Raw genomic sequence first — 9685 nt, 5'->3', positions numbered from 1 at the left:
TATTTTTGCGTACGGCCGGCAGCACTAGTTGAAGAAGTGTATTAGGATTTTTATTAATTATTATATTAATTAAAACCCAGAATGTCGTCCAGAAAAATGCTCGAGACAACGCGAACATGCGAAGGATGAGCCTTGGAATCGGGATGATAGAAAAGTATTTTATCTAGTACACGGGGACGCGTGTGAATTCGGAAAAACAGTCAGCACTCACTCTGTGTCAAAAATTCGCTTTTTTGACGAAGTAATATCAGTCGGACGGCGACCCAAACGCCAACGTCACAAATAAGCGACTTTATTATTACATATAATTTTTTTTTAATCGCAGTTGCATAACACTGCATCACTACATACAACCAATTACATGGAAATTAAAAAATATTTTTTCGAACATTAATGACATTCAACTAGCTTTTAAAAACAAATTATTAAAAATATATTTTCGACTCTTATAGTGTTTCTTGAATTGATTGTCATAAAATTTATATTGGTTAAACTGCTAGGAGGCTTAAAGATAGAATCTGTTCACATAAGAGCGATATTAAGCTCAATAAAAATTCATGTATGCTGTCTAATCATGCCAATTGTTCTAAACATGATATTGATTTTGATAATGTTAGTATTAAATTATCAGAAAACAATTTGTCTAAAAGAAATTTTCTTGAAATGTGTAGTATATTTCAATGTGAGAATAGTATTAACAAACGTTCTGTCATTGAAAATTTAAGTATCATGTTTACTTATTTATTAAATATTAATAATAATTTATCTAGTAGTGATGTTGGTCAATCCAGCTTAGGTTAAATGTTTCAAAATTTAACGCCAAATTTTAACTGTTTTCTGTCTTTTTCTAAATTCTTGGATGTCCTCGGTTTATGGTTTGTCTCGGTTTCATGCTCAGTGGGTTTCTGAACACTTGTTGGGTTATGATCACATACCTAAAGAAATATACTGCGCAAGAGAGACGTCCAACAAGTGCAACATAGGAGGCTGCTATTTTTTTCTACTCATTGCCAACTCAAAATTTATTTAGTGTAGAAACACTAAATTACCCGAAAATTTTTTGGGCGGTAAATACAAATGTAAGATATGTATTATCAAACTTGGAATTTTAGTTTATAACTATTGTTACACTGATTTCTGAGTTATTAGAAGAAAAGACGCTTTCAACAGAAACGCCTTTATTAATAATATCATACCACTACAATAATTACACCCGCCGTGTTTCGTCGTGTCGTCCCCGTGCCTCGCATGCCTTAGGCCCGCCGTGGCTCTACTGCGCCGGTCTTCTTCCACCTCTCACTACAGATTCACGTAACAGTCGGCCATCCTGCAACAACAATGTCCTCATTAAGTTGTACTAATCACGACGAATTAAACGCCTAATTCGCCAAAAAATGAATTACTCGCCAAACCCACTCGCAACGACTCTCGCCACTTCAGCCGCCTTCCTCAGATTCATACTTCACATCATTAACGCCATGATAACGCCTCAGGAATCTACAGCGACTAACGCCGTAAACCGCTTATAGCCCCGTACGCCCTTTATCGCCCCTCAGATAACAGTCTCTGGCCCATATCTTGCAAATTCGATAAGGTTCACCGAATTTGTTTTTCAATTTATGACTCAGGCCTACGCCAGCTCTTGAAGCCGCCCATTTCCGCCATAGTACAAGGTCGCCTATCTTATAGGAAGTTGCCACCTTTCTCATCGCCATGTCCTGCCTATGTATGTTAGCCAACACCTTGTCTCGGTTTTCGTGTATTGGGCCATCACCGAAATTCGCCGCGAGTTCACTCGCGCCACAGATTGAGTACCTCCGTTCGAATCTGGTTGCTCAGTCAGGAATTTTCGCCATAGTAGCCACTACGCCTAGTGCGAGTTCCGCTTCGCCGAGGGACACCCGCCAAGTGGGAAGCATATGCAGAGTTGTCACCCTGCTGCTTCGGGGTGGTGTCGCTTACTCCGATCTTAGCTGTATCAGGTTCAGCCGCCATCACGCCACTTGCTTGATCATTTCTTCCGACACCGGGTACTTCCGCCTTCGCCGTGTACCTCTGATCATCCGCTGTGACCTATGGACCATTCTCCGAATCCCTAATACCTTCACCGGATTGTGAGTCGCTAGCTAGCTCGCCCGCCAAATCTACTCCTCCACGACTGTGGGAGAACATCAGGTACGAAGGAGCGAAGCATATACCCATGCTGACTGTATTGTTAGGGCCCCAAACAACATCAGGCAAAGCATAATCTCCACGACCTTCCGTCTCCGCGAGTTCTATTAGGTTTTTCCAACTGCCCGTTCGCCCTAGAAGTCGCCACGGCATTTTCCGCCAGAAACGCCTTAAACTTTTTATTTTTAAACGCCTTACCTTGGTGGGTAATCACTCGCCGCGGATATCAGAAGACCCTTGCCCCGCCCATACTGGCCTTTCGCAAATCCACACCGTACACACGATTTGACATATTTGGAGATAAAACGCCCCATTTTCGGAAACCAGTAGGTCGCCGATACTAGCTCCAGACACCGTTCGCCCGCCGGTTGTCCAATGTCATTATGATGTTTCCTGAGAATATTAAACCTCGCCACCGCCGGCAGGTATAACCTATCGCCTTTGTCTTATAAATCGCCTTCATGTCTCCAGGATTGATGAACAGTAGCCGCTGAACGAACTCCTGCGCCACAGGGCATTACAACTGCACTGTGCGCCACAGGGCATTGCAATTGCACTGTCAGAAACCAATCGTCATCCGCCAGTGACACCACCTATCACCTTTAGGGGTTATACGAACATCTTTCTTTCTTGGTCGAGTCCGTCAATAGCCTCGCCAGCACTGAAAAATTATGAACAAACTTCCTGAAATACGAAGACAATCCTATAAACTGCTGCACGCCATGTACATCCTGGGGTTGAGGAAAATCTAGAACCGTCTGTATCTTGCGCCTTTCAGGTCGGATCCCTTCGCCGTCGATCTCGTGCCCTAAATATTCGATGCTACCCTGTAAGAAAGAACACTGCTCCAGTTTACTCTTACTTGCTCAATGAGGTCTAGCACTAACCCCAACAACCGTACACCCTCATCCTCGCCGGAGGAAGGTATCAGCAAATTATCGATGTACGCCAACACCTCGCCATACTTCTTACTCTTACTCAACATTTTGTGAATAATCTTCAGGAAGCGCCAACGTCTAACAGAGTTTGCACCTTGTCTTTCACCATCGCCCTCTTGTGATACGACAACCTGTATTGACTGAAATAAACAGGCACATCCGAAGTTAACTTAATCTGCATCTGACCTAAACTCGTTAATCCGAGATCGCCATATCCGTTAGAGAAGCAACTAGACTTACGCCGTGACAAGTTGAACAATTGCTGCTTACACCGTTCATATACAGTACCTATTACTACGCCTGAAGTTGCTAACAAATGCAGTTAAAGCTCTCACCTGGTGGCCGCCGGCCCTGGTCACCCCTATCTGGTAAGCACGCCTCCAACCGAGATACCAGTCGCCATTTCTTCCAAAATACGTCATCACAGCTCAAATTCGCCACTGTGATCTCCTTCTGTCGCCCCCTTAGTATTCCCATCGGATTAATTATGATTGTAGACTCTCCACAAGGGAATTGCTTCTTACTCATGAGGTACTCCACGCTGTATACCCCATTGAGAACCTGCTTCATGGAGTTCGGCCGAAGGGTTACATCTTCCGCCAGGACGGCCGTCGGTCTCGTCTCGCTTTCGCCAAGCGTAATAGATTTTAAGAGCTCATCAACGTCAGGTGCCGTAGTCAAAATGGTCTTCCCGCCTCTGACCACCCTAGTCACGCCGGGGCTATTGATGGCCGGTTGGCCCACGAGGAGCTCTATTGTACCCCCATGTCCGTTCCTGTCACCAACACCGTGATGATCAGCTGACAGTTCGCCGTTGTCATTTCGACTTGGATAGTCCCCATGCTGTGAACAACACCACGCCAAATCCCTGGAGAACCTGTACTCGTCCCTTCTCGACAACTGTGAGTCCCAATCGCCAAGTCACAGTCTCGGGCATCAGGTTTTGCTCACTTCCGATGTCCAGGTACGCTTTGACCACTTGACCATCTCACCGTTGACATACACCACCTGCCTGAAACATTTATTCACCATATCAAGTTGTAACCTTAATCTTACCTTCGCCGGTCCGGTTGCGCCGCCTCCGTCGCCGTTGCCACCTTGGTCACGCCTCTGGGGACAGTTGGACGCCCAATTTCCTACTTCTCCACAGGATCTATAACTGTCAGCCGCCGGTCGGGGACAACACCTGCTGACGTGATTAGTGAAGCGCTGGCAATTGTAGCACCTCTTTAACTCCATCGCCCTGGTTAAAGGACACTCGTTTGCCTCTCAGGTAATTAGATTCTCGACATTGTTCGCCTGGGTGCACTCTCGTCGTGGTAGCTTTCCAGTCCAGCGAGGAAGCTGTTGAAGAGTACTTCAGGGGTGTGTACCTCGCCGCTTCCGCATTGGCCCTCAACTCCACCGGTAACCCCTTGATGATGTAAGACACCGCATTGTTGCCGGTGATCCTCACCCCCATGACAACGCCAGTTTCGCATGATAGTAGGTCGTCATGGTCTCCGCTGCGAGCTTACGTCTCTCCAACATATCTTCTAGCATATCTGCGTAGTCCCTACGCCGAGGAAACGCCGTCCTTAACTTCTTCTTCCACTGGTCCCCGGTAAGGTCATAATCCTCTAGCTGATAAAACCACCGCCTCGCTACGCCCGCCAGTTTCGCCTGTGCCAACATCGCCCCGTTCGTAGCTGGTCCAGTCATGGATCACCCCCAGCTGGTCGATCTTCTGGAGCCACCGCTCGATGTTGGTTTCCGGATTATCTAGATTGAATCGATCCACCACTTGGCCTATCATCACGCTTCCTTACTTGCGACCATCCGTCTCGTTATGCCTGGAAGTCATCGCCTTTGCATCCGACACATCGCCTACCACCAGAGCCGCCTGTTGTTTGGCTATCTTCTAGATTGTAGTAGTAAGGCTGCCCGCCAACAACGCCTTCACCAGATCCTGTACCGATATACTCGCCAGGTCACCGCTTGACACGCCTGCCTACCATGAGGATTCCCCCCATGGTGATCCTAGCGCCACTGCCTCAGGATTCCCCCTCATCATCCATTGGCAGTTGATCATCGCCTAGATGTAACTCCATTGCCTCCTGGTCACTCAACGTTACGCCGTCGCCTGGCAAAAATAATATTTTATTATTACTCGCCTAATTATCAGCCTATGAAAAGGAAGAATTTAAGAAATACTAAAGACGCCGTTGGTATACGCCAAAAAATATTCGTCAGTGCGCCAATGAACGTCAAAAGTACTAGTAACACCGCTGGTACACGCCAAATTGTCTATCTGTAGGCCACTGATACGTAACACCTTTAGTACACATTGAAACGTCTACCAGCATGCCTCTGGCACGTAAAAATTACCAATAACACCGTGGGTACACGCCGAAATGCTTATCAATGTGATTCGTATAATTTCAAAAATACCAATAACACCGTTAGTATACGCCGAAATGATTATTATCAGTACACTTCCGACACGTAAAATTTCGAACAACCACCTGTTATTTACAAATTTGGAACAATGTGTGTGTTATAGAAACGCCGATCTCGCTTTATTAATCTTATCGCCACGTAATAAACAAGTTCTAGTTTACTTAGTACGCCTTAATTATTCCACCATAATTATAAGAAATGTACCGTACTTACAGTTGCCTCCGATATATGTATATACGTACGCACAATTACTAGGTCCTTAGATGGCCGCCGCCGATTTCGCCGGTTCACCTGTTGCACCAGCCAACGCCCAGTTTTGTAGTTTCCGTCGTTTTCTCTTTAACGCCAAGAAACTACATTTTTCCACTTTTACAGCACGTATCTATCCCACTTCTGAGTTGTTACACTTATTTCTGAGTTATTAGAAGAAAAGACACTTTCAACAGAAACGCCTTTATTAATAATATCATACCACTACAATAATTACACCCGACGTGTTTCGTCGTGTCGTCTTTACCCTGTCGTCCCCGTGCCTCACATGCCTCAGGCCCGCCGTGGCTCTACTGCGCCGGTCTTCTTCCACCTCTCACTCCAGTTTTACGTAACACTGTTTAATAACTGAAATCAGAGTGTAAATATGTGTCAACTAAGCAAAATAAAATTGCTGAGACATTTCTATCATTTACAAATGAAACTGGAAAATTGTTAAAGTTTTTACAGTCGGTTTGCAAGAAAGCTGTAATGGTCACATAACAACTTTGCGAGGAAACATTAATTTAGCAACTTTCTTGTAAAATTGTCAATAATCGTGCTGTAAGATTTAGTAAAAATAATAATTGACTTTATTAGATATAACCAAAGATTAAATTACAAAACTAGTAGGTAGTACAAAATATACAGAAAAAAAATCTGGTGTACCCAAAAGGCGAAGTTCAATTGCTCACCAGTAAATAAATACAAGTGAGGTCCAGGCTAAGGAAGACTACGCATTAAGACTACTAAAAATTTTCTTTATTTTAATTAATAGTTAAGTTTAGAGTTTGAATAAAATAAAAGGAAAGAGTAAACTAATATGTATTTTGCAGTTATGTCTTAAAATAACTTAATACAAAAATAATTAGTAATAATAGGTAGTAATATTGCTTGCAAAGATTGGGGCACTTTTAAAATTGGTGGTGAAATTTCAGACTTGAAGCCGACGGTAGAGGTCCAGTAGTTTTTGAAGTTGACGGTAAAGGTTTAATTTCTTCGCTACTCTCATTAATACAAGGAAGACCCCTTCTTTTAAGAGAGTCACCAGTTTTCATAATATCATCTTTGTCAAAATGATCCGAACAAATAAACATAGTTTTTGACCATGTAATGCTTTCATCCCATTCCATGCCAAGAACATTTAGCCACTGACGAAATCTTTAGTCATTTTTAGGAAAACTATTATACAGGGTGTCCCGAAATTCATGCAACAAAATTTGGTCATAAATCCTTAAGACAAATTTAGGGGACCCGTATTTTTTCTTTTTGCCAACTGGCCCCCTCTTTCGGAGTTACAGCCCCCTGAAATCTGCGCCTAAGAAGTCTTTTTTATATCTCAAAACCATGTTCTACGAGAATCAGTAAATTTGGTACACAGGGGTTTTATGACATGTGGAATCTCACAGTGCTACGCTTTTTGGCGAGAAACCCCCTTAAGACACTTTTTCGTGGGCCCCCTTGTCATTGGAAACAGAAAAATTTGGTCGCAAATTTGATTTTTTTTAAATTATTAGTTAGCTAGAAAGCCATTGAATTTAGAAACTTTTTTCTCTTGATATTTGTTTCGTAAAATTCAATGTTTTTGAGGAAAATGGCGAATCACGATATGTATCCGATCACATTTTGACATTTTTCTCCAACATATCGCGTTTTACGAAAAAAAGTATAAAGAAACAAAAAGTTTCAAAATTTAATGGCTTTCTAGTGGACTGATAATTTTATTTAACTATGCGACCAAATTTTCTTGTCTCCAAAGACAAGGGGAACCACGAAAAATTGTCTTAATGAGGTTCCCCGCCAAAAAACGTAGCACCAGCAGATTCCACGTCATAAAACGCCTGTGTACCAAATTTAGTGATTCTCATACAACAGGGTTCCGAGATATAAAAAAATATTATTCTTAGGGGCGGACTTCATGGGGCTGTAACTCCGAAAGAGGGGGCCACTTGGCAAAAACAAAAAATACGGGTCCCCTAAATTTGTCTTAAGAATCTATGACCAAACTTTGTTGCATGAATTTCGGGACACCCTGTATATATTAGAAAAAAAACACAACTTCAGTATAAAAAGCAAACAAAAAATATAAGAATGTGAAACATACCGGTGAAAAGTAACTTCTGAACTTGCGGATAAAAATCGTTTAACATTTTTGCCGCTTCTAACAAAACACGACATTTCTTTAATTCAGAAAATATAAAAACAACACTATTATCTTGTTTAAATAGGAAAATCGCAAAAATAATAACCTCAAAAGTAATTCAGTAAACAATAGAACATACACAAAACAACTTCAGGTCACTTTAGGTTTAGAAGAAGATGAAGAGAGTAGATAAAAATGGCCGTCTTTTCTATCCCCTTTTATTGCATGCTGTGTGGCTGTGTAGTCGTCGAAAAGCAGCATATTTCTTTAGGTATGTGGTTATGATTTCAATTGTTTGGTTCCTTGCCACCACATGGCCATTCACAGTTTAACGTTAGAGATAATTTAAAAAAAATGTTTGTTAAGAATTTTTCCAAATTTTAATTGATTTTAGTTTTAATAAGTTTTATCCAACGGTTTTAATATAGAGAACATTACCTATATTTTTAACATATTCAATATATTTGTATATTATGACTGGATTTGTGAAGGACTCTGTTCTAGATTTTGAGAATTTTTTATTCGATGCTCAAATTTTGTAATTACATTTTTAATATTTGTGTTATCGTAATATATGTTCTATTGTAGTTTCTCCTGAAGAAGGAATAATTTTATTCCGAAAGTTCGAGTAATAAAAAGAGTTTACACTTTCATGTTGTCTTTGAGTGCATACTCGACTATATTTTCAGATTTCGTTCTTTAACTTAGACAGTCGTCTAACAGTTTCGCAACTTATATATAGGTGTGCCGTTTAACACTCCCGCTGCCAATATGTCGAAATGAAGAAATTTATTTTAGTTCTGGAAACTGAGGTCGTTAGGTCCCTTCAGTAGCTTCAAATTGCAGTTAGAATTGTTAGTTCAAATCTTTCTGTATAGATGGCGTGGCAATACTAAAAAATTTTTTGATCCCTGGAACGTGGAAATGCAGTCCATCTGAAAGATTCTGTATATACAACACAGGGTGATTAGGACTTATCCAAAAACAATTTGGATGTACAGGGGACTCTTACGAATACAATTTTATAAAGGAAAAATCAAAAAGGGCAGTTCGAAAAAAATTAAAATTAATTTGTGGTTTTAAATAATAAAATAATTTGACATAGGTACCTAATGTTACAACAACTGTTCCAAATTTTGTTCACCGACGTGTAAATTTTGTACACCGACGTGTAAACACATTTGGGTCAGTCTTACTCAGTTTTTACGAACTAACACAAATGTTGTCTTGCCTCACCATAACACAAATGCTTCACCATAATATAAATGTTGTCTTTCTTCATCATAAATTAAAACGATATCCATCAACTCCGAGTTGCTACACACGCAAGCCATTTCTGACACTAACTACTAAAAAACTATTGTAAACAGTCGGATTTCAGTGTTCGGAGTCGCTGAGGCCGCGTGGCTCTCCACGCGTATTGCGAATGACGCTAGAGACTACAGTTGTCCAGCTATGTAATGAAAATGCTATAACTCCAATATTTTTTTTTGCGCAAACTATAAGGATTTTACAAAACTTTTTTTTTAAGATATTGACTCCATTTATCATGCCGCATCTATTCGCAAATTGTTTTGGATAAGTTGTGAATCACCCTGTATACAGGGACGGAGCTCCGTCTTGCATATACCACATATCCCGTAGCATCTGAAGGGAAGGTTTTCAAACAAATAATAATAATAATAATGATAATGATAATGATAATGATAATGATAATGATAATGATAATAATAATAATAATGAT

The 9685-nt window shown here is 41.1% G+C and overlaps 1 long non-coding RNA gene across 3 annotated transcripts in view; it reads right to left on the bottom strand.

Moving 5' to 3' along the window:
• Nucleotides 1-5986: 5986 nt before the first annotated feature.
• LOC108915187 overlaps nucleotides 5987-9685 on the bottom strand; it is an 8207-nt gene continuing 4508 nt past the window's right edge. For all 3 annotated transcript variants that reach the window (XR_001964702.1, XR_001964703.1, XR_001964704.1), the window contains one exon: nucleotides 5987-6167. This is a non-coding gene — a long non-coding RNA (uncharacterized LOC108915187). The remainder of the gene's footprint in view (nucleotides 6168-9685) is intronic.

This window comes from Anoplophora glabripennis, unplaced genomic scaffold, assembly GCF_000390285.2.
Source record: "Anoplophora glabripennis isolate ALB-LARVAE unplaced genomic scaffold, Agla_2.0 scaffold1385, whole genome shotgun sequence".
Lineage (NCBI taxonomy): Eukaryota > Metazoa > Arthropoda > Insecta > Coleoptera > Cerambycidae > Anoplophora > Anoplophora glabripennis.
The sequence above is the reverse complement of the archived record's forward strand: the minus strand, read 5'-3'. Positions and strand labels throughout refer to the sequence as shown.